Genomic DNA, 22623 nt, shown 5'->3' with positions numbered 1-22623 from the left:
TGGCCACATTAAACACGAAACTATATTTACAAGAGGACCACACTAAATAATAAATACATTATAGACTCCTAGACGGATCTATATATCGAGCAAGTGGGGCACGTACCTCCACTCGAAAGAATATTTTTTTCTATTTTATGTAATTAAATGTATATTTAAATGTTCAATTTACAGTAAATAAACAAAGACGGCAAAATTTGTAACTGGATCGGTGCTGGTTTAATGACACAGAGGTTTCATTTTCTTTTGCAGTACAACACCAACGCCCAGGACTCTCCCCACTTCATCATTTAATAGAACAAGGTATTTGGATGCAATTTAAGTCCCATTCAAAAGTCATTTTGTTGCGACTTTGGATACGCCAATAGTCGCACTCAAAGTTGTTCAGCATAAGTATGACTAGTCACATCCAAAAGACATGATCCGGTGAGTAGGAAAACGAGGGTTTCAAGTCTGGTGGAGTTAGGCTTTCAGTGGAGAGACGCGGAGACGACGGTGATGGTGATCAGAGAAAAGAGAAATAGAAAATAATATAATATTGGTGAAACTTTGCCAAATTATTAAATGAATGATATCCCGCTTTAAAATTGGACTATTGGATGCGAGTAATCGCATACAAAGATATGGACAACGATCGGATGTGATTAGTCGTATCCATTTGTCAATAATCTTACTTAAATGAGCGAAATTTTGGTGATTCTCAGTGACTCCTTTGGAAGCGACTAGTCGCATTCATTGTTAGTCGCATTCAATGACTCAATTTCTCATTGTGATTTGAATTTCTATTACCAATTTGTAGTTTACTTAAAAACAATTACATGGCTGAGTATTTCATAATATATTAAGATTATACAGTTTTTACTCATATTTCTTTTATTCCATTGTCTATGATATTTTTTTAATTAATTTTACAATTTAAATAACGTATTTTCTCTCTTCATCATGTTATTCATTAAGTAGATAAAAACCATATTTTATTTTTTCCTTCGTCTTCGGAAAACTACTTATAAGCCTTAAGCGGTCAAACCTAAGGTCGGACCAAGTCGTCTCACTGTGGCTTGAGCGTGTCAGACTCGATATCTCGAGTCTTCCCTTATCTATAGATGATTTCTGTGCTCGTCGTTATACCTGAAACAGATGAACAGACGATGAACTTGTTGTCGCTCATTTTCGGATAACGATTTAGGAACCGAAAGCGGTCAGACCCAAGGCCGGACCAAGTGATCTCGCTTCGGTTCAAGCGTGTCGGACTTGGTATCCCAAGTCTTCCCTTAGCTGTTGATGATGTCTATCTCATCCAAACACCTGAAAAGTAGAAAAAGGAATGTGAACTACAAAGGGGAAATAGTGGGGGTGCCTCTGTTTACCTCTCCGACACTCAACATTAGTAGGATTGAGATGGAATATAGAGGGTTTAGGTGTTTAGAGGCCAAAGATGAGCGAAACGATTGAGTTATGAGTTCGACAACATTTCGGGACTCAAAATTGGATTACTTGTCTCGAGGGGTCGAGCCTCGTATTTATAGGCGACCAAGGGACGTTTTGAAGGTCCGATGGCCGAGTGAAATGTTGAACGCCGGGAGAGGTTCACTCGGCCATTGGCCGAGTGAATTGCTGGACGTCGGATGAGATTCACTCGGCCATTGGCCGAGTGAAATGCCTGGGCCGGGAGAGGATTCACTCGGCCATTGGCCGAGTGAACTGTTGGGCCGGCTGGAGGTTTCACTCAGCCATTGGCCGAGTGAACTTGATGGGCCGGTTGAGGGTTCACTCGACCATTGGCCGAGTGAATCTTGATGGGCCGGTTGAGGATTCACTCGGCCATTGGCCGAGTGAACTGCTTGGGCCGGCCGATGGCCGAGTGAACTGGGCCGGCCATCGGCCGGGTGAGCTCGTCCGGCCACCCGAAAGGTCGATCGTGTCGTCGGACCTCGTCGGGCCGATAACATTAGCCCCCCGAGTTTGTCACCGGGCGTAGCCCGTGTGGTAAACTCAAGTGAGCTTCGTCCCTCGTCGTCTCGTCGGACCGCCTTGTCTTGAATTGGTAAGCCTCATTCCTCTATCATTGCTTTATTATTTTTCCGACGTGTTTATCGTTACACGTGTCCATAGGGTCCCCCAACCACCCGTCGGCAAATGGGCCCCCCGAGGACCTCTTCTCTTTCTTCCTTTACGACTCTTGTGAGAGCCAAGAAGATTTCTTAGGCCAATTTTCATCGCCTCCCGTTGATTATCAATCTCTCCCAACCTTGGGTTTGATTTTTCCGGACCGGGCGACAATGGGCTTAGGAGATCATGATTTTTCTTCGGTGGACGAGTGGCTGGCCGGTGGGGATGACCGCATGACGGCCGGCGAGACCAAGCACGGCCTTGAGGAGGGGCGCGCAGCCGGGGATGCCTCGGGGGGACTGGAGGACGGGCGCGCGGCCGAGGAGACCGCCCAGGGAGATCCTGTCGGGCCGCGCGCGTCGGGGCTCGGCCGGGAAGCGCGTTGAGGAGGCCGAGCAGGCTGGCGCCGGCGTGGAGAGAGCCGCGACCGGCTGGGTCGGTGCCGTCTGGGTCGAGCCCAGCCCCGGGGAAGACCCTGGTGGGCCGCGTGCGATGGGATCGGCTGGGACGCACGTCGAGGGGGCCGAGCGGGCCGGCGCCGGCGTGGGGGGAGCCGCGCCTGGCTGGGTCGGCGCCGTCTGGGTCGAGCCCAACTCCGGGGAAGACCTCACCCGACAGGGTGGGGCTGTTTGGCCGCCAGCCGATCGCGCTGGAGAGGGCCGCGAGCCGGGGAGCGCCGCGGCAAGCGGGGAGGACGCCGGAGACGGCGCGTCGGCCAGGGGCGACGTAGCCAGGGCCGATGTCGGTGCCGAGAAGGACCCCACCCTCTTGGGTGGGTCTGGTTTGCAGGTGGCCGGCGGCGTTGGAAGCCCGGGAGGCCTGGGCCCGGAGGCGCCGGCGCCGGGGACGAGCTGTGCCGGCCGGGCAACGCCGGTCGGGGGGTGGCGGCCGAGGCGTTGTTCGCCCAACCCTAGGGGCTGGTGGGCTAGGGCTGTGCGAGGGTAGCCCACCCGATCACGGGCCGGGCCGCGTTGCTAGGCCGGAGGGGCGCGCCATTGGGCGGGGAGAAGGCCCAGGAGGCCTAGGCGGCCTGGGCGCGCAAGGGAGTGCCCCAGCCGGGCCGGGCACTAGTGAGGCCGGCTCAATAATCTTGGGCGCTCAACGCGGGGGCCCGGATGGGCCCGTTGGGCTGGACGCGCATGGAGGGACTCGTTCGACCAGGCCAAATGCGGGCGAGGAGGATTTTTTGGCCGGCCCGGGTGCGGGCAAGGAAGCACGCCCGACCGGCCCGGGCGCCGGCGTGGAAGACCACCCGGCCGGCTCTAGCGCGGAAGCACGCCCGACCGGCCCGGGTACCGGCGAGGGAACATGATCGACCGGTCCCGAAGGCTCAGCGAACTCGGGAAGGCTCAGGTGAGTCCATTTTACTTCGTTTGCCGGCGGCCGAGGTGCGTACCTCGACGCTCGAGAGGAGGAGCGTGCCTCATCATTCCCTATCGGGGAACCGGCAATTCGAGGCGGCTTTGATTGTTCCGGGGTCGACTTCCTGAGCTCCCTTTCACTTGCAAGTTTCAGAGGTTCGAGGAAGCGATTCAGCATCCCAACCTCAGTATCGTTGTTGCGACTATTGCCTGACGATCTTCCGACTCGCCCGCGGAAGGGGTATTCCGCTGTTCACGAGGCGAGTCTTCGCGGGGGGTTGCGGCTGCCCTTTCAACCCGTGATCCAGGATCTCCTGGCTCGACTCAACGTCGAAGCGTCCCAGATGTCTCCATCCTTCTACCGCGTGGTGGCCGCGTGCCACATGATGTTCTACCGAGCGAGGAACAGGGCCGTGACGGCCGACGATGTCAGGAACCTCTTGTTTGTCTACGATGTCCATGGGAAGCCAGGCTTCTACAAGGTTCAACATCACAAGCGCTTTCACATACTCACCAAGCTATCATCCAAACACTGCTACCCTTGGGTGTGGGTAACCAAATCCGCCTTTGGGGCGGCGCCTCTCACCTTCGGCCATGCGGCCGATTTTTCGGCCGATCACGGCATCGAGAGTTCCGAGCTCGCGCTCGTGGTTGGGGCGGTACCGGATTCGAAGAGACAGGGATCGCTCTTCGAGTCCCCAGATCTCATGGCGACTACCGGGTGGTTCGTGCCTGGCGATGAAGGTCCCCAATGCCCCGGCCCCGGCGCGGAGGTGGCGGGGGACCCCGAGTCAGAGGCGGGGGGCTCGTCTGCTCCCCTTCCCGACGTGGGGAGGTATTAACCACACATATGCTATGTGTTATCGCAGCTTCCTGTTTTTTACGCTTATTGTTACGTTCTAACCGACTGACGCCTTTTCCTTTTTTGAAGATACCATGGTCCGGAATCGGTCGCGCGCACGAGTGCCGAGGGTAGAACCTACTGCTGAAGCTGTGGCCGCGGCTCATTCCCGAGTCGAGGCTCGTTGCGGGGGATCGCCAACACGGGCGAGGAGGTGATATCTTCGAACAAGAGACCGTCGTCGTCGATCTCCCTCGGCTCACCCTCCGGCCATAAGCGTGCTCATACGTCGACAGCGTCAGACAGCATGGATTCGATGCTCCTAGCGGAGGTGGCGGAGCTGAGAGGCCAATGTTCTCAGGGGATCCACGAAACTTCCCTGCAAGACTTCAAGGGTCTGCTGACGATGAGTGACCTCGAGTACTTCCAAAATGGAATCAGCGACGCTCGAAAGGTATGACTCGCTTGTTTGACTTACGCGTAACCATTACACTTGTTTTGATTGTACGTACACCACCCCTTTTCGCAGATGCTCGCGCGTCAAGAACGAGGTGACCGCATTCTCCGTGACCTGTTGCGGCGAATGCAGATCATGAAGAGGGACATGAAGAGCGCGGCGGCCGACCACGCTGCTGCTTTAGTGGGGGTTCGAACAGCCCAAGAGTTTCAGGCGCTCAAAGAGGAGTCGAAGCGAACCCGCGAGGAATTGATGGCCGAGAGATCACTGCTTGTGGCTGAGCAGGCGTCTCGGGAGAAGGCGGAGCAAGCCGCCAACACCTTCTTGGGGGAGACGAAGAAACTCCAAGAGGCGCTCTCGAGCCGAGACGAGGAGCTGAACATCGTCCATGCTCGATTATCAGCGAGCGAGATCTCTCGGGTCAAGGCTGAGAGGGAGAGGGATTCTCTACTAGTGGAGATGCAGACCCTCATCGAGGAGAAGGACGACGCCTTGCGATCCAAGGCGGACCTAGAGGACGATTGGGACCTAGCGTTGGAAGAGGCTCGTTACGCGGCGGCCGTACAAGTTCGAGATGCGACCGCGAAGGAGAACGCGTCTCGCGGGACCACCTTTTCCTTTTTTGACGCCATGTTTCCTCTTCCGGACGACGCGCTACAGGTGGGCGACCCGCGTCCCCAGGTTCCCGCGGAGGCTGCTCAATCGACGAACCGCCTGCTTGACGGAGAGGCTACCGATGGGTCGGGGGCCCCTCGTCTTGAGGATGATGAGGAGCAGATCGACTTCGGTTCCGAGTAGTCGACTCTATTTTGGTTTTCTGCGCACTTGTTTAGCGCTTTGCCTTTTTTCCTTTCGGATATTTGTTATGATTTCTTCCGTTGGATATTCGTCGTGTTTCCATATTCTTTTCGTTGGGTTGTTTATGCAACATTGCTTGTTTTAGCTAAAGCTTTTCCCGGTTTATCAAGCGTCTTATTTTCTCGATTACTATGCTTAGCGTAATCGATTTGCGCGTTCTGATTAGTGCGTGTCTTACGATCCCCGGCTTACTATATCTAGCGTAACCGATTTGCACGGCTTAGTGCCGCACCTAGCGGTGAGGTTTTCTGCAGACGCTGGCTAGACCAGTTTCGTCGGGCGGATGCAAGTCTTTGTCGTTCATTAGTAACTCGCTGCCTATCGGCGCGTGCGAGCTGAGCGGCTATCGCGCCCACCTTTCGGCACGTGGGCTACCTGTCGGCGTGCGCGTTTTTCGCCAGAATGGGCTTGAGGCAAGCGCAGTTCCCGGCGAGTGCAATACCTGTCGGTATGCGCGTCACGCTTTCGGCTTTGGCTGCCAAGATCAACAGTCCGGTGCGCGGATGCGATCAGTCGATGTCCCGCTACCTATCGGTGTGCGAGAATCGTGCGAGAGATGTGCACGGTCAGAGGTCCGGTGCGCAGATCCGACCCGTTGACATTTCGCTACCTTTCGGTGTGCGAAGCGTCGAATCGTGCGAGAGCGTCGCATGAGAGATGTGTACCTGTTACCCATTAGCCCCTCGAGTTTCTTGTGTACTCGTAGAGGAGACTAGAAATTATGATACTATAGGATAAAGGTTTCAAAGCGAAATGTAATCCGATTACCATGTCAAAAATAATTAAAAATTACATTCCCAGGCCATTGGCCTTATTTGAAACTTGAAATTGTCTTTTGCTAAAATTGGAAATAAGGCGAAAACAATTAAACATAAAGAAGACGGGAGCGGGCTTTTATTGGTAGTATTGTCGCAGGTGCTCCGCGTTCCACAGGTAGGTGAACATGAGCCCTTCTAGATTCTCGAGCTCGTATGTGCCGTTATGTATGGCTCGGCGCACGCGGTACGGGCCTTCCCAGGTGGGGCCCAGAACTCCTGCCCCTTGCACTTTAGTGTTTTGGAACACCCTTCTAAGGATGAGGCTTCCGTCGGCGAACTTCCGCAGCTTGACCTTGGAATTGTAGTACTTCTCGACCTTCCTCTTCTACGGAGCAAGGCGGGAGAGTGCGTCCGCCCTCTTCTTGTCTATGAGGTCCAGCTCGAGCCTGATTGCTTCGTCGTTGGCGGCTTCTTCATACTCTTCGATGCGAAAGGTTGGCATCTTGGTCTCAACAGGTACCACGGCCTCGATACCGAATGCAAGAGCGAAAGGGGTTTCGCCGGCCGCGTTACGCGCGGTGCTCCGATATGCCTAGAGGACCATGGGAAGCTCTTCGGCCCAAGCCCCCTTTCTCTCTTCCAGCTTCTTCTTCAGGTTCTCTTTGATTGTCTTGTTAACTGCCTCGACCTGACCGTTGGCTTGAGGATGGCGGGGAGAGGAGAAAGTCTTGCTGATGCCTAACTGTTCGCACATGTCCCGGAGGCGCGCATTATCGAATTGCTTTCCATTGTCGGTCACAATTGACGCAGGGATTCCGAAGCGGCAGACAATATTCTTCCAGATGGAGTTCGTCGTGTTCGCCTCAGTGATCTTCGCTAGTGGTTCGGCCTCTACCCATTTCGTGAAGTAATCGATAGCCACGATTGCGTGCTTGTACTACCTTGGGGCCGTAGGCAACTCGCCGATGAGGTCGATTCCCGACTTCGCGAAGGGTCGAGGTACAATGATCGGGCATAGTGAGGCCGGCGCTTGGCGCAGGACGTGGGCAAAATCTTTGGCATTTGTCGCACCTTTTGGCCCACTCATGAGAATCCTTTTTTAGGGTAGGCTAAAAGTATCCGAGCCTTAGTAGCTTCAGGGCCAAAGATTGTCCGGCGGCATGGTTTCCGCACACCCTTTCGTGCACCTCGCGGAGCGCTTTCTTTTCCTCGACTTCGGTCAGGCATCGGAGAAGGGGCATGGAGTATCCTCTCTTGAACAAGTTGTCTTCCCTCATCGTATATTTCGGCGCCAAGCTTCTCAGCTTTCTAGCCTCTTCTTTGTCTTCAGGGACTACTCCTCGCCTTAGGTACTTCACGAGTGATGTCATCCATGGGGGTAGAGTTCCGTCAACCACCCCTACGTCACCTCTCGAGACGTAAGGTTGGGTCAGTACTTCTATCGGGAAGCTGCCTTCTCCCTCTTCGTCTATCCCGGAGGTGAGGTGCGCCAGGGCGTCGGCGTCAATGTTCGCCTCTCGGGGAACTTGGACTATCTCGAACCATGACAAGGCCTCTAGATTCTTCTGGGTCTTTGACAAATATGCGACCATGTTTGGCTCTTTGGCTGCGTAGTCGCCCTTAACCTAGTTCACAATCAACTGTGAGTCACAGTGGATGAACAGGTTTTGGACACCTAGTTTGTTTTCCAATTCCAAGCCAACGATCAGAGCCTCGTACTCTGCTTCATTGTTGGAAGCCTTGAACTCGAATCGCAGGGCGTATCTCAGTTTTTCCCTATCGGGATTTGTGAGCACAACGACGGCGCCAACCCCCCGGGTGTTTGACGCGCCATCGACATGTAAGTCCCAGACCGGCCCTATCGGGTTATTGGTCCTCTTCTTCGACGACCCGTCGTGGTCGTTCTCCTTGTCTTCCTGGTTCTCGTTGTCTTTGTTGCCCTCGTCTGTTGAGGGTGTGTTGGTGAATTCGGCCACGAAGCCAGCGAGGGCCTAGCCCTTGATGGCAGTTCTCGGTTGAAACTCGACCCCGTATTCGCCCAAATCTTGGGACCATATGGCCATTCGAGACGATGTCCCTTTTTTTTAAGGTCTTCTCGATGGGATGTCCCGTACGTACCACGATTGGGTGCGCTTGGAAGTAGGGGCGAAGTTTTCTCGCGCTCGTGACAAGGGCGAGGGAAAATCTCTCGATTTCCGGGTATCGAGTCTCGGCGTCGAGGAATGCCTTGCTAACGTAGTAAACCGGCCATTGTACCTTGTCTTCTTCGCGTATTAGAACTGCGCTCACGGCCCTGTCGGAAACCGCGAGGTAGACATACAAGGTCTCGCCATCCTACGGTTTTGCGAGGAACGGGGGGGGGGGGGGGGGGAGGAGCTGAAGTACGTTTTCATTTCGCGGAACGCCTCCTCACACTCCTTTGTCCACACAAACCCGTCGGTCTTCTTTAACGCCTTGAAAAATGGTTGGCACCTATCGGTTGCCTTGGAAACGAATCGCGTTAAGGCGGCGATCCTTCACGTCAAACTTTGTATTTCTTTGACTTTCTGTGGCGACCACATCTCTAAGATCGCCTTAATCTTCTCGGGATTGGCTTCAATCCCGCGGCGGCTCACCATGTAGCCCAGGAATTTTCCGGACTCAACCCCAAAGGCGCACTTATTGGAGTTGAGCTTCATCTTATAGCGCCGCAAGATTGCGAACATTTCCCTGAGGTCTCGAACGTGGTCGTGGACCTTTAGGCTTTTGACTAGCATCCATGTAGACCTCCATCGTTTTGCCAATTTGATTGGCAAATATTCAGTTCACCAACCTTTGATACGTTGCTCCCGCGTTTTTTAGGCCAAAGGGCATGACCGTGTAGCAGTAAAGTCCGCGGTTCGTAACAAAGGTGGTCTTGATTTGGTCCGGCTCGTGCATGCGGATCTGATTGTAGCCTGAGTAGGCATCCATGAAGCTTAGCAGCTCGTGGCCCACCATGGCTTCCACAAGTTGCTCGATTCTCGGGAGAGGGAAGCTGTCTTTCGGGCAGGCCTTGTTGAGGTCTTTGTAATCGATACAAATTCGCCACTTCCCCTTTGGCTTCTTAACCATAACGACATTGGACACCCATTTGGGGTGTTCCGCCTCCCTGATGAAGTTGGCGGCGAGAAGTTTGTCAAATTCTTCACCAATGGCTTGGTACCTCTCTCCACTGAACGCCCGTCTCAGTTGGATGCGCTCGGTCACCCTCTTGTCGTCGTTGAGGCGGTGGACCATTATCTCTGGGTCGATCCCCGGCATGTCGGCGTGTGTCCACGCTAAGACGTCTTTGAATTCGCAGACGAAGGCTGCGAGCTGCAGTCGGATTTCAGACGGGAGCTGGACTTCTACCTTGACTACTTGGTCAGGCTTGGCGTCGTCCAGCACGACGGGAACGAGGTCATCCGGTGTCTCCACCTTCCGACGCTCGACATCGTCCCTTTCCCTTTGGTCCAATTCTCCGAAGGTGCCCCTTTCCTTGATCTTGCATGGGAATTTGTCCCCGAGCTAGAAGATTGTGCTCACCATCTTTTCCTTTCCCTTTCCTGTTGGAATTGATCTAGGGTTTAAGAAAAAGCTTAACGCTTCGTTAAGCGGCGGAATTTTAAAAATTTTCTTTTTCAAGTAAAACAGTTTTTACTAACCTAGACAAAAAGCAAGCACATGTAAATAAAACTTATATGAGCATAATAAATTTACTAACATCTTTAGAAGCTTGAACGTTGATGAGCCTTCGAAAGGTTGAAAATGTTCGTCTCCCCCGCAGCACGTCTCTCTTTCTTTCTTCGGCAACTCGAGCAACCACGAAAGTTTCTATAACTAAATCACTCGAAATAAAAGGAATTAGTGTGTGGGCACTTTTAAACACTACGACTTAAGAACGAGTCTTGAAGTCGAAGAGCTAAACTCTTGGTCAAATGAGGACCTAGGTGCCAAAACAATAAAAACGAAATTGAATAGAGAAAGAGAGGAGAGGGGTGGCCACAAGGTCTAGAGAGAGAGTCTCTCAATCTCTAACTTATGTGGAATGAATGAAATGAGAGGAATGAGGCTCCTATTTATAGGAGAGGTCTCACCTTCAATAATGTAGTTTCCTCTTCTATAGAATATCACATATTGATGAGCCAATTTCCTGTTTTCTTTCATGAGATTCATGGCCAAGGCTTGCCAAGCAAGTCCTTGGATTTGTTTCATCTTTTATTTGCTTCTCCCTTGACCCATGTGGCCGAAATTCCCTATGCATGTGTGGGAAATTTGTTTCCTCTTTTTATTTTTGCAAGTATCATGATACATTTATGCACAAAATATTCTCTCTTTCTTTGGGTATTATGGGCGCCTATTTCAATCTAGAAGGGGCTTCTAGAAGCTTCTTCATTTGTTCATGACAACATGAAAAAGGCCCATTAAGAATTTTGAATAAAATTCTTATGAAATGAAATTAATCCACAAGGCCCAATGATCAAGTCATGGCCGAGTGTTAATGAGTCATCATATGACCTTGTCAAAAAATTTATTGACATTCATTTCATCCTATGTCTCAAAAGACAAAAATACCATTTTGACAATTTTCGTTCTTGTTTTGACTTAGCTTCCAGTTTAACTATTCCTACTCGATGTGATTCGTGACAGTGACCTCATGGATCCAAATGAACAAAGCTTAAGCTAAATGCTTGGACTCAAAAGTTCACAAACCTTTTCCAAGTTTAGCTTAATGTCAACTGACTCCACTAAAGAGTTGACACTGAAAATCTCTCGGTTCAAATGAATTTATTTTCTACTCAAGAATTCAACCTAATTGTAATGAGTGGATCCACAAAATATTATCAATGTTTACTGTTTTCGGTCGTTTTCGGAAAACCCGAGATGCCAAGAAGACACGCCGTTCAAAGGCCGATGGTCAGGCCGGAGGTCCTGAAAAGCGGCAAGCCTTCTGTCACGAGTCGACTCGCAAGTCCTCGTGCCAAATCCTCACGCCCCTCGAGTTGAGCCTCGAGTCGCTCCTCGAGTCGAGCCTCGAGTCGCTCCTCGAGTTGAGCCTTGAGTCGTTCTCCTCGAGTCGAGCCTCGAGTCGTTCCTCGAGTCGAGCCTCAAGTCGTTCTCCTCGAGTCGAGCCTCGAGTCGTTCCTCGGGTCGAGCCTCGAGTCCTTCCTTAAGTCGAGCCTCGAGCCGTTCCTCGAGTCGAGCCTCGAGTCGTTCCTCGAGTCGAGCCTCGAGTCGTTCCTCGAGTCGAGCCTCGAGTCGTTCTCCTCGACTCGAGCCTCGAGTCGTTCCTCGGGTCGAGCCTGGAGTCGTTCCTTAAGTCGAGCCTCGAGCCGTTCCTCGAGTCGAGCCTCGAGTCGTTCCTCGACTCGTTCCTCAAGTCGAGCATCGAGTCGTTCTCCTCGAGTCAAGCCTCAAGTCGTTCCTCGAGTCGAGCCTCGAGTCATTCCTTAAGTCGAGCCTCGAGCCAAGCACTAGTCACTCTCGTCGAGTTGAGCCTTGCTCCTCGAGTCGAGCCACTCTCGTCAAGTAGAAGCCTTCATATTTTGCGTGAAAAAGTGGTATCCGAAGACCCCTAAAGGCCCACAAGAGCCCGACGAGACGGGCCGTGCACCGCGCGCACATCACGCCGCGACGGTCGGCCACACAGCAAGCCGCGCGCCGCGCCGGGCAGGCCGCGCTCCGCGCCAGGCAGACCACGCGCCGCGTGAAGACACGCCCGCGCTACGCGCCCATGCGCCGCGCATCCCGCGCTGCACATCCCGCGCCGCACCAGATGACCCGCGCGCCGCGCCCCCTGCTCCGCGCGCCGCGCCCCCTGCGCCGCGCGCCGTGCGCCTCCACTTGACGGCGCGCGCACTCCTAGTCCCACATGGACGAAAAAAGGGACCTTCTAAGGCCCTCAAACACCTATAACTACCCCCTCTCATTAAGGGGAAAGCCATCCCATTCATTCTCAATGAACTTGACTCTTCTCTCCGTTTCTCTAGATGCCATCCTTGGCCTGAAGCAGATTCTCCTCGATTTCTCATTCTCAGAGGTTCTGAAGCACTCTCGGGGACTTCCCGGACGTCGCTCCCTCTGATCGAACGCCCTCCAGTGCTCAAGCACGCCCCTAGGGTTCTCGACTAGAGTTCCCCTCGTGCGTCTAACACGCTAGACGCGCACGCGATCTCTGAAGTTCCGAGACGCTGCCGAGGACTCCTCGCGCCCCGTCTCCAATAGGCCTTGTTCACCAATAGACCTTGTTCAGAATCACATAGTGAGTCCGAACTCTGACTTTCTCAAATGAGAATACGTAAGGTGTGAAATGGCATGTCTCACTTCAGGATTAAGGTAAGCACGATGCAATTCATACGTAGTGACTTCGAGAAATAAGAGGTTAAATGGTTTGTTCTTATCTTGTCTCTAGAAGTGCACTGGTCAATTCAGTACCTTCGGAAGATACCTAGAAGAACTATAGAGTCTCCAACTCTCAATGCCTCATAACCAGACATCATAGATTCTTCTAACAATCATACTGAGGTCAACAGTCCTTTGACCCTTAGATTGCGAATATATCGTTTTAAGTAAACTACGAAGAGTTTGTTCATGCAAATCTACATTTGTCTCTTCGCTAGTTGTTAAGTTTGTTTATGGACTAAAGACTAATGTTTTATCATAAAGCTTCAAACAGACTAGGAAGAATGAATGAACGTTTCAACTTTTTATTAATGAATAAACAATTACAAGCAAGAGACTTCATGAGACTTTATTACATCAAAATAAAGGGTCATGGGCTCGTCGACGTTTGGAACAACTTCCAAATACTTAAGGAATTTTCTAAGCCATACAGCCTCTTTGGATGCTTAACAAGCAGCCACATATTCTGCTTCCATTGTGGAGTCAGCAATGCAAGATTGCTTAATACTCCTCCATACAACAGCTCCACTTTTTAATGATGAACACAGATCCCAAAGTGGATTTCCTGGAATCCTTATCCTCTTGAAAATCGGAGTCGGTTTATCCCGTCATAGTCAGGTCAGTACCTGAGTAGGTAAGCATCAAGTTCCTAGTTCTTCGAAGATGCTTAAGAACATGCTTAATAGCAATCAAGTGCTCGGGTCCAGGGTTGGATTGGAAATGGCTAACTACTCCAACTGCGAAACAGATGTCAGGTCTAGTGCAAAGCATAGCATACATGAGGCTTCCTACGGCAGAGGCGTAAGGAATTTTCCTCATGTCTTCAATCCCTTGTACAGTCTTGGAAGATGCTTGAGAGAGCGACAGGGTCCGGTTTTTCCTATCTCGAAAGATTTGGATCCCCAGAATGTACACGACTTCTCCTAGATCCTTCATATCGAATTGCTTTGCCATCCAGACCTTAACCTCAGATAACTTACCCACGTCATTACCAATGAGTAGTAGATCATCGACATATAGTACCAGATGTTGTCAATTGTGCCCACAAGAAGAGTTGTAGTATGTATTTATGTACATTTGATGTCATATAGTCTTACGAAGACTCTTGCTTGTAATTGCTTATTTATTAATAAAAGTTGAAACGTTCATTCAATCTTCCTTGTCTGAAGCTTTATGATAAAACCTTAGTCTTTTAGTCCATAAACAAACTTAACAGCTTACGAAGAGACAAATGTAGATTTGCATGAACAAACTCTTCGTAGTTTGCTTAAAATGATATATTCGCAATCTAAGGGTCAAAGGACTATTGACCTCAGTATGATTATTAGGAGAATCTATGATGTCCGGTTATGAGGCATTGAGAGTTGGAGAGTCTATAGTTCTTCTAGGTATCTTCCGAAGGTACTGAATTGACCAGTGCACTTCTAGAGAAAAAATAAGAACAAACCATTTAACCTCTTATGTCTCGAAGTCACTACGTATGAATTGCATCGTGCTTACCTTAATCCTGAAATGAGACATGCCATTTCACAACTTACATATTCGCATTTGAGAAAGTCAGAGTTCGGACTCACTATGTGATTCCGAACAGGGCCTATTGGTGAAGTACTAAGTTGTGAGAATGTCATGAGTAACTTTGTGAAGTTCTCATAGATATGGAATTCATGTACAAGATTGCTGAAATGCAATGTATATCACATCATGCTTTGTTCCTTAGAGTGTGAATAAATGAACTGGCCAGTGTCCAAATTGAGTCTTGACTCTTTTGGATGAAACAATGTGACTTGTTAGCTCCTCATCAATACATTGTTTCTAACTTATTCACAAGCGACAAAGGAGTTGAGAAAATAACAGCTAGAAGGGTAAAATGATAATTTTGTAACTCCCGACTAGCTAATGATATTCATGAAGGGTAAACACTGATAAGATTCTGTGTATCCACTCATTACAATTAGGTTGAATTATTGAGTAGAAAATAAATTCATTTGAACCGAGAGATTTTCAGTGTCAACTATTTAGTGGAGTCAGTTGACATTAAGCTAAACTTGGAAAAAGTTTGTGAAATTTTGAGTCCAAGTATTTAGCTAAAGCTTTGTTTATTTGGATCCATGAGGTCACTGTCACAAATCATATCGAGTAGGAATAGTTAAACTAGAAGCTAAGTCAAAACAAGAACGAGACAGTTTTACGAAAATTGTCAAAAGGGTATTTTTGTCTTTTTGGACATAGGACGAAATGAATGTCAATAAATTTTTTTTGACATTGTCATATGATGACAAATGAAATAAATATTACTCAGCCATATTAGTGTAATTGGGCCTTGAGGATTAATTTCATTTCATAGAATTTTACTTGAAAATTCTTAGTGGGCTTTTCTTATGTTGTCATGAACAAATGAAAAAACATCTAGAAGGTCCTTCTAGAAGCCTTATTTTCGTCCAACCCAAGGAAAAGAGAGGCTAAATTTCGTGCATGCCATGGTATGAAAGAGAGATTATTTTGTGCATTAATGTATGAAGATACTTGCCAAAAGAAAAAGAGGAAACAAATTTGCTTCTAGAAGCAAGTGTATTTTCGACCAAGAGAGAGCAAATTAAATGAGGAAACAAATCCAAGGCCTTAATTGGCTCATGTTGGACGTCCATATAGGTGAGAAAAGAGAAAAGGAAACTACCTTTTGAAGGTAATCCCTCCCCTATAAATAGAGGCCTCATTCTCATTGTTTCATTCATCCAAAGTTTTAGAGATTGAGAGTTTCTCTCTCTAGACTTGGCCGCCCCTCTCCTCTCTCTCTCTATTCAATTTTGTTTTATTGTTTTGGCACCTAGGTCCTCATTTGACCTAGTGTTTAGCTCTGCGACTTCAAGACTCGTTCTTAAGTCATAGTGTTTAAAAGTTCCCACACACTAATTCCTTTTTATCTTGAGTGATTTAGTGATAGAAACTTTCGTGGTTGCTCGAGTTGCCGAGGAAGGAAGAGAGAGGTGCTGCGAGGGAGACGAACATTTTCAACCTTCCGAAGGCTCATCAACGTTCAATCTTCAAAAGAGGTTAGTAAATTTATTATGCTCATATTAGTTTTATTTACATGTGCTTTCTCTTTGTCTAGGTTAGTAAAAACTGTTTTACTTGAAAGGAAAATTTTTAAAATTCCACCGCTTAACGAAGCGTTAAACTTTTTCTTAAACCCTAGATCAATTTCAACAAATGGTATCAGAGCTATGGTCAAAGATATGCATGTACATGTAATTAAAATTATGAACTTGAAAATCGTTTTCGAAAGTTTACTAATTTTGTGACAAGTTAGAATTGTTTTCTTAGATTTTTTTTTTTAATTTATTGCTCTTGCCTTTAAATAAAAAATCATGTTGATTTTCTATGAGTTTGTGATGTTATTAAAACACATTAGAATCAGTTCTAAAAGTTTTTAATTTTTTATATTGAAAAACGTGTTTTAAAAGTTTGAGAAAATTTCGAGTAAATTTTGTGACTAGTTATATTGTCTTGCTAGTTTCTTTTATTTACTTGAATCGTTTTATGCTTGTTGTTATTTCTTTATACCATGTTATTACCTTGCTAATAAAACACAAATAAAAGCTTTAACAACTTCCTAAAACATTCCGTTACACTCGATTCTTTTTCGCACCTAAAAAGACCGAACTTTAAATATTTATTTTTCTTCGAGCTGGAGTAAAACCCGCAGTGAAGGTGGCATAACTCTCGTCTCAGAAATCGAAATTTAATGATTATTGAATCAAATTAAAGGCATGTCTGTCCTCTTTCCAATTCCACCGGTTTTGGGTCAAAAGGACATTGGAGCCGCCAGTTATAGCGATTTTACTCCGAGGTGCGCGGCTGTTCCGAAAGTCCAGTTGTTTAGAAATCCGGATTTTCAGCCCCACTACCATGAGTTATAGAACTCTAATGAGAAAATTTTCTTGAGAAAAAATGTTTCTTAAAAGATTATAAACATGATGTGAAAGATTAAAATGTTTTGATTTTTGAAAGTGTAATTGAAATTGAATTTTACAAAACTAGTTTGAATCTTGAAAAACCGTTTTCGTTTTCAAACTTGAAAATATTTTGTCATCCAAATCAAATAAGTTTTCAAAATGTTTTCAAAACTATATCTATATCACATATGTTCAAAATCTATATGCTCTTGAAAATTTGAGTGGGAGGTCTCCTTGTAGACAAGCTGAAAAAAAAATTATTGTTTAAAGTTCATTAAGAATGGAATTCGTATTTCGTTTCCTGATAATTCTTTTGTCACTGATGCATGTATGAAGAACGCTCTTTTCTACATCTATCCCACTCACCCTTCTCTTTTAGACACCGAAATAGATAACGATCTAGTTAGGGAGCCAAAGAGGATCAAACTTTCTGAATCCTCCGATCTAACAAAATCAACATACCTCTGGCACTTGAGACTTGGTCATATCAATCTAGATAGGATTAAGAGACTTGTGAGGGACCGTCCACTCCAAGCCTCTGCAATAGGTTCACTACCTACTTGTGAATCCTGCATAGAAGGAAAAATGACTAAGCGACCTTTCTCCGATAAGGGTCAAAGAGCCACTGAGTTGATGGAACTAGTACATTCTGATGTATGTGGTCCGCTCAGCCAACGGGCACGTGGAGGATACGAATACTTCGTTACCTTCACCGATGATTACTCGCGATATGGTTTTGTCTATTTGCTCAAACACAAATCCGAGACCTTTAACGTATTTAAGGTCTTTAGGGCTTTAGTGGAAAAGCAAACTGGCAAAGTGATCAAAACCCTTCGATCTGATCGAGGTGGTGAGTATATGTCTGGAGAGTTCGATGACTTTCTTAAAGAAGAAGGTATCGCTTCTCAGCTTACCGCACCTGGCACACCTCAACAAAACGGAGTGTCAGAGAGAAGAAACCGAACTCTTATGGAGATGGTTAGATCAATGATGAGTTACTCATCACTCCCCTTTTCCTTTTGGGGATATGCCCTCGAAACAACCGCTTATATTCTGAACCAAGTTCCGTCCAAGACGGTTCCTGGTACTCCTTCTGAACGATGGACAGGCCGTAAAGTGAATCTTGGCCGCATCAAAATTTGGGGTTGCCCCGCACACGTGCTAAGGCAAAAGACTAGCAAGTTGGCTAGTAGATCAGAATTATGTTTGTTCGTTGGATATCCAATGGAAACCAAAGGTTTTACTTTCTATAGTCCCGAGGACGATAAGACTTTCATTAGCACGAATGCTCGTTTCCTTGAGGAGGATTTTATGAAGGATGCAAAACCTAGAAGCAAAATTGTGCTTGAAGAAAAGTTGGGTGACGAAGCTTCTACCTCATCTGTAAGAACTGTTCTTACCCCAACTGAAACACAACCTAACTCATCAGAATCTCATCAATTAGTACTTTGACGTAGTGGGAGGGCTACTCAAAAGCCTGACAGGTACATGTCCTATGGAGACTCTCTCGTAGCCGTCTATGACATGGATGATCCTGTTTCCCATAGCCAAGCGATGGCTTGTTCTGAATCAAACCTTTGGCTTGACGCCATGAAAGTTGAGATGCACTCGATGTATGTCAACAAAGTCTGGAAACTTGTAGACCTTCCTGAAGGGATTAAACCCGTAGGGTGTAAGTGGATATACAAGAAGAAAAGGGGTCCTGATGGGAACGTCGAGACGTTCAAAGCACGACTTGTGGCGAAGGGTTATACCCAACAAGAAGGGATTGACTATGAAGAAACCTTCTCGCCAGTCGCGATGCTTAAATCCATCCGCATACTACTATCCATTGCTGCAGCTCTCGACTATGAGATCTGGCGAATGGATGTCAAGACAGCCTTCCTGAATGGCAATCTTGACGAGCGCATTTACATGGCTCAACCAGACGGTTTCGTGGAAGAAGGTCAAGAGACCAAGGTTTGTGAGTTGCTTAAGTCCATTTATGGATGAAAGCAAGCATCTAGGTCATGGAATATTAGATTCGATGAAACTGTAAAGAGCTTCGGCTTTGAACAGTGAATAGATGAGCCTTGTGTTTACAAGTTAATAAACAAAGGCAAAGTTGTGTTTCTGGTACTATATGTCGATGATATACTACTTATTGGTAATGACGTGGGTAAGTTATCTGAGGTTAAGGTCTGGCTGGCAAAGCAATTCGATATGAAGGATCTAGGAGAAGCCGCGTACATTCTGGGGATCCAAATCTTTCGAGATAGGAAAAACCGGACACTGTCGCTCTCTCAAGCATCTTATATTGATAAGGTAATGGATCGCTTCTTGATGCAAGACTCCAAGAAGGGCCAAACACCCTTTAGGCATGAAGTTTCACTCTCTAAGGACCAGTCTCCCAAGACTGCACAAGAGATTGAAGATATGAGGAAGATTCCTTATGCTTTGCACTAGACCTAACATCTGTTTCGTCGTTGGCGTAGTTAGTCGTTTCCAATCCAACCCTGGACCTGAGCACTGGATTGCTGTTAAGCATGTTCTTAAGTATCTTCGAAGAACTAGGAACTTGATGCTGACTCCACCATGGAAGCAGAATATGTGGTTGCTTGTGAAGCATCCAAAGAGGCTGTGAGGCTTAGAAAATTCCTTAAGTATTTGGAAGTTGTTCCAAACGTCGACGAGCCCATGACCCTTTATTGCGATAATAGTGGGGCTGTCGCTAACTCAAAGGAACTTCGAAGCCATAAGCGCTCTAAGCATATTGAGAGTAAATACCATTTGATTCGAGAGATCGCGCAGCGCGGAGACGTGGAGGTGAAGTAGATCTCTGGCAGATCCATTCACCAAGGCCCTAGCGAACAAGGTCTTCGACCAACATCGAGAGGGATTAGGCATGAACGACTACACACATCTTCTTTGAATCAAGTAGGACTTTGTTTTCAGTGGTGCCCACAAGAAGAGTTGTAGTATGTATTCATGTACATTTGATGTCATATAGTCTTACGAAGACTCTTGCTTGTAATTGCTTATTTATTAATAAAAGTTGAAACGTTCATTCAATCTTCCTTGTCTGAAGTTTTATGATAAAACCTTAGTCTTTTAGTCCATAAACAAACTTAACAACTTACGAAGAGACAAATGTAGATTTACATGAACAAACTCTTCGTAGTTTGCTTAAAACGATATATTCGCAATCAAAGGGTCAAAGGACTATTGACCTCAGTATGATTGTTAGGAGAATCTATGATGTCCGGTTATGAGGCATTGAGAGTTGAAGAGTCTATAGTTCTTCTAGGTATCTTTCGAAGGTACTGAATTGACCAGTGCACTTCTAGAGACAAAATAAGAACAAACCATTCAACCTCTTATGTCTCGAAGTCACTACGTATGAATTGCATCGTGCTTACCTTAATCCTGAAATGAGACATGCCATTTCACAACTTACATATTCTCATTTGAGAAAGTCAGAGTTCGGACTCACTATGTGGTTCCGAACAGGGCCTATTGGTGAAGTACTAAGTTGTGAGAATGTCATGAGTAACTTTGTGAAATTCTCATAGATATGGAATTCATGTACAAGATTGCTGAAATGCAATGTATATCACCTCATGCTTTGTTCCTTAGAGTGTGAATAAATGAACTGGCTAGTGTCCAAATTGAGTCTTGACTCTTTTGGATGAAACAATGTGATGAAACTGGCCAGAGGTATGTTGATTTTGTTAGATCGGAGGACTCAGAAAGTTTGATCCTCTTTGGCTCCCTAATTAGATCATTATCTATTTCGGTGTCTAAAAGAGAAGGTTGAGTGGGATAGATGTAGAAAAGAGCATTCTTCTTACATGCATCAGTGAAAAAAGAATTATCAGGAAACGAAATACGAATTCCATTCTTAATGAACTTTAAACAATAATCTTGCTCAAGAAGACGAGCAACAGATATTAAGTTCTTCCCAAAGGTATGAACAAAATAAACATTATTCAAGTTTAAAGTGCGGTCTTCAAAAGACAGTGTCACAGATCCCACAGCCTTCGCAGACACCAGGCTCCCATCACCCCATTTGAAATAGAAGTCGCCTTCCTCTAAGCTTTTGGTTTTCTTGAAACCATTCAAGGAACAACAAATATGGTTAGTAGCAGCGGAGTCAAGAATCCACGTTGATACATTATCAACTATTAAGCATGCTTCGGTAACTAGTACAATACTATGTTCCTTTGCTTTGAGATAGGCAGGACAGTTCCTTTTATCGGCCTTGTGAGGTCCTTCTTAGTTCTAGAGGCGGAGGCTTTATGCTCAGTACCATGTGCCTCTCCTTTATTCCTCTTTCTCTTAGTGAGACCTACAGCAGTGTGAAGTGTTGGAATTGATCTAGGGTTTAAGAAAAAGTTTAACTCTTCGTTAAGCGGCGGAATTTTAAAAATTTTCTTTTTCAAGTAAAACATTTTTTACTAACCTAGACAAAGAGCAAGTACATATAAATAAATCTAATATGAGCATAATAAATTTACTAACCTCTTTAGAAGCTTGAACGTTGATGAGCCTCTGGAAGATTGAAAACGTTCGATTCCCTCGCAGCACGTCTCTCTTCCTGTCCTCGTTAACTCGAGCAACCACGAAAGTTTCTATCACTAAATCACTCGAGAAAAAAGGAATTAATGAGTGGGCACTTTTAAACACTACGACGTAAGAATGAGTCTTGAAGTCGCAGAGCTAAACTCTAGGTGAAATGAGGACCTAGGTGCCAAAACAATAAAACAAAATTGACTAGAGAGAGAGAGAGAGGAGTCGGCCACAAGGTCTAGAGAGAGAGGCTCTCAATCTCTAACTTATGTGGAATGAGAAAAATGAGAAGAATGAGGCTCCTATTTATAGGAGAGGTCTCACCTTCAATAAGGTAGTTTCCTCTTTTATAGAATATCACATATTCATGAGCCAATTTCCTCTTTTCCTCCATGGATGGCACGACAAGACATACCAAGTAAGTACTTGGATTTTTTTCCTCTTTTGTTTTTTTGGCAAGTATCATGATACATTTATGCACAAAATATTCTCTCTTCCTATGGGTATGTTGGGTGCCTATTTCTCATCTAGAAGGAGCTTCTAGAAGCTTCTTCATTTGTTCATGACAACATGAGAAAGGCCCATTAAGGATTTTCAATGAAATTCTTATGAAATGAAATTAATCTACAAGGCCCAATGATCAAGTCATGGCCGAGTGTTATTAAGTCATCAAATGAACTTGTCAAAAAAATTTATTGACATCCATTTCATCCTTTGTCTCAAAAGACAAACATACCCTCTTGACAATTTTCGTTCTTGTTTTGACATAGCTTCCAGTTTAACTATTCCGACTCGATGTGATTCGTGACAGTGACCTCATGGATCCAAATGAATAAAGCTTGAGCTAGATACTTGGACTCAAAAGTTCACAAACCTTTTCCAAGTTTAGCTTAATGTCAACTGACTCCACTAAAGAGTTGACACTGAAAATCTCTCGGTGCAAATGAATTTATTTTCTACTCAAGAATTCAACCTAATTGTAATGAGTGGATCCACAGAATATTATCAGTGTTTATCCTTCATGAATATCAGCAGCTAGTCGGGATTTACAAAATTACCATTTTACCCTTCTAGCTGTTATTTCCTCAACTCCTTTGTCGCTTGTGAATAAGTTAAAAACAATGTATTGACGAGGAGCTAACAAGTCACATCGTTTCATCCAATAGAGTCAGGACTCAATTTGGACACTGGCCAGTTCATTTATTCACACTCCAACGAACAAAGCATGAGGTGATATACATTGCATTTCAGCAATCTTGTACATGAATTCCATATCTATGAGAACTTCACAAAGTTACTCATGACATTCTCACAACTTAGTACTTCACCAATAGGC

This window comes from Urtica dioica, chromosome 1 (genome assembly GCF_054948205.1).
Source record: "Urtica dioica subsp. dioica isolate 48M chromosome 1, U.dioica_male_clone48M_v1_H2, whole genome shotgun sequence".
Lineage (NCBI taxonomy): Eukaryota > Viridiplantae > Streptophyta > Magnoliopsida > Rosales > Urticaceae > Urtica > Urtica dioica.
The sequence above is the reverse complement of the archived record's forward strand: the minus strand, read 5'-3'. Positions refer to the sequence as shown.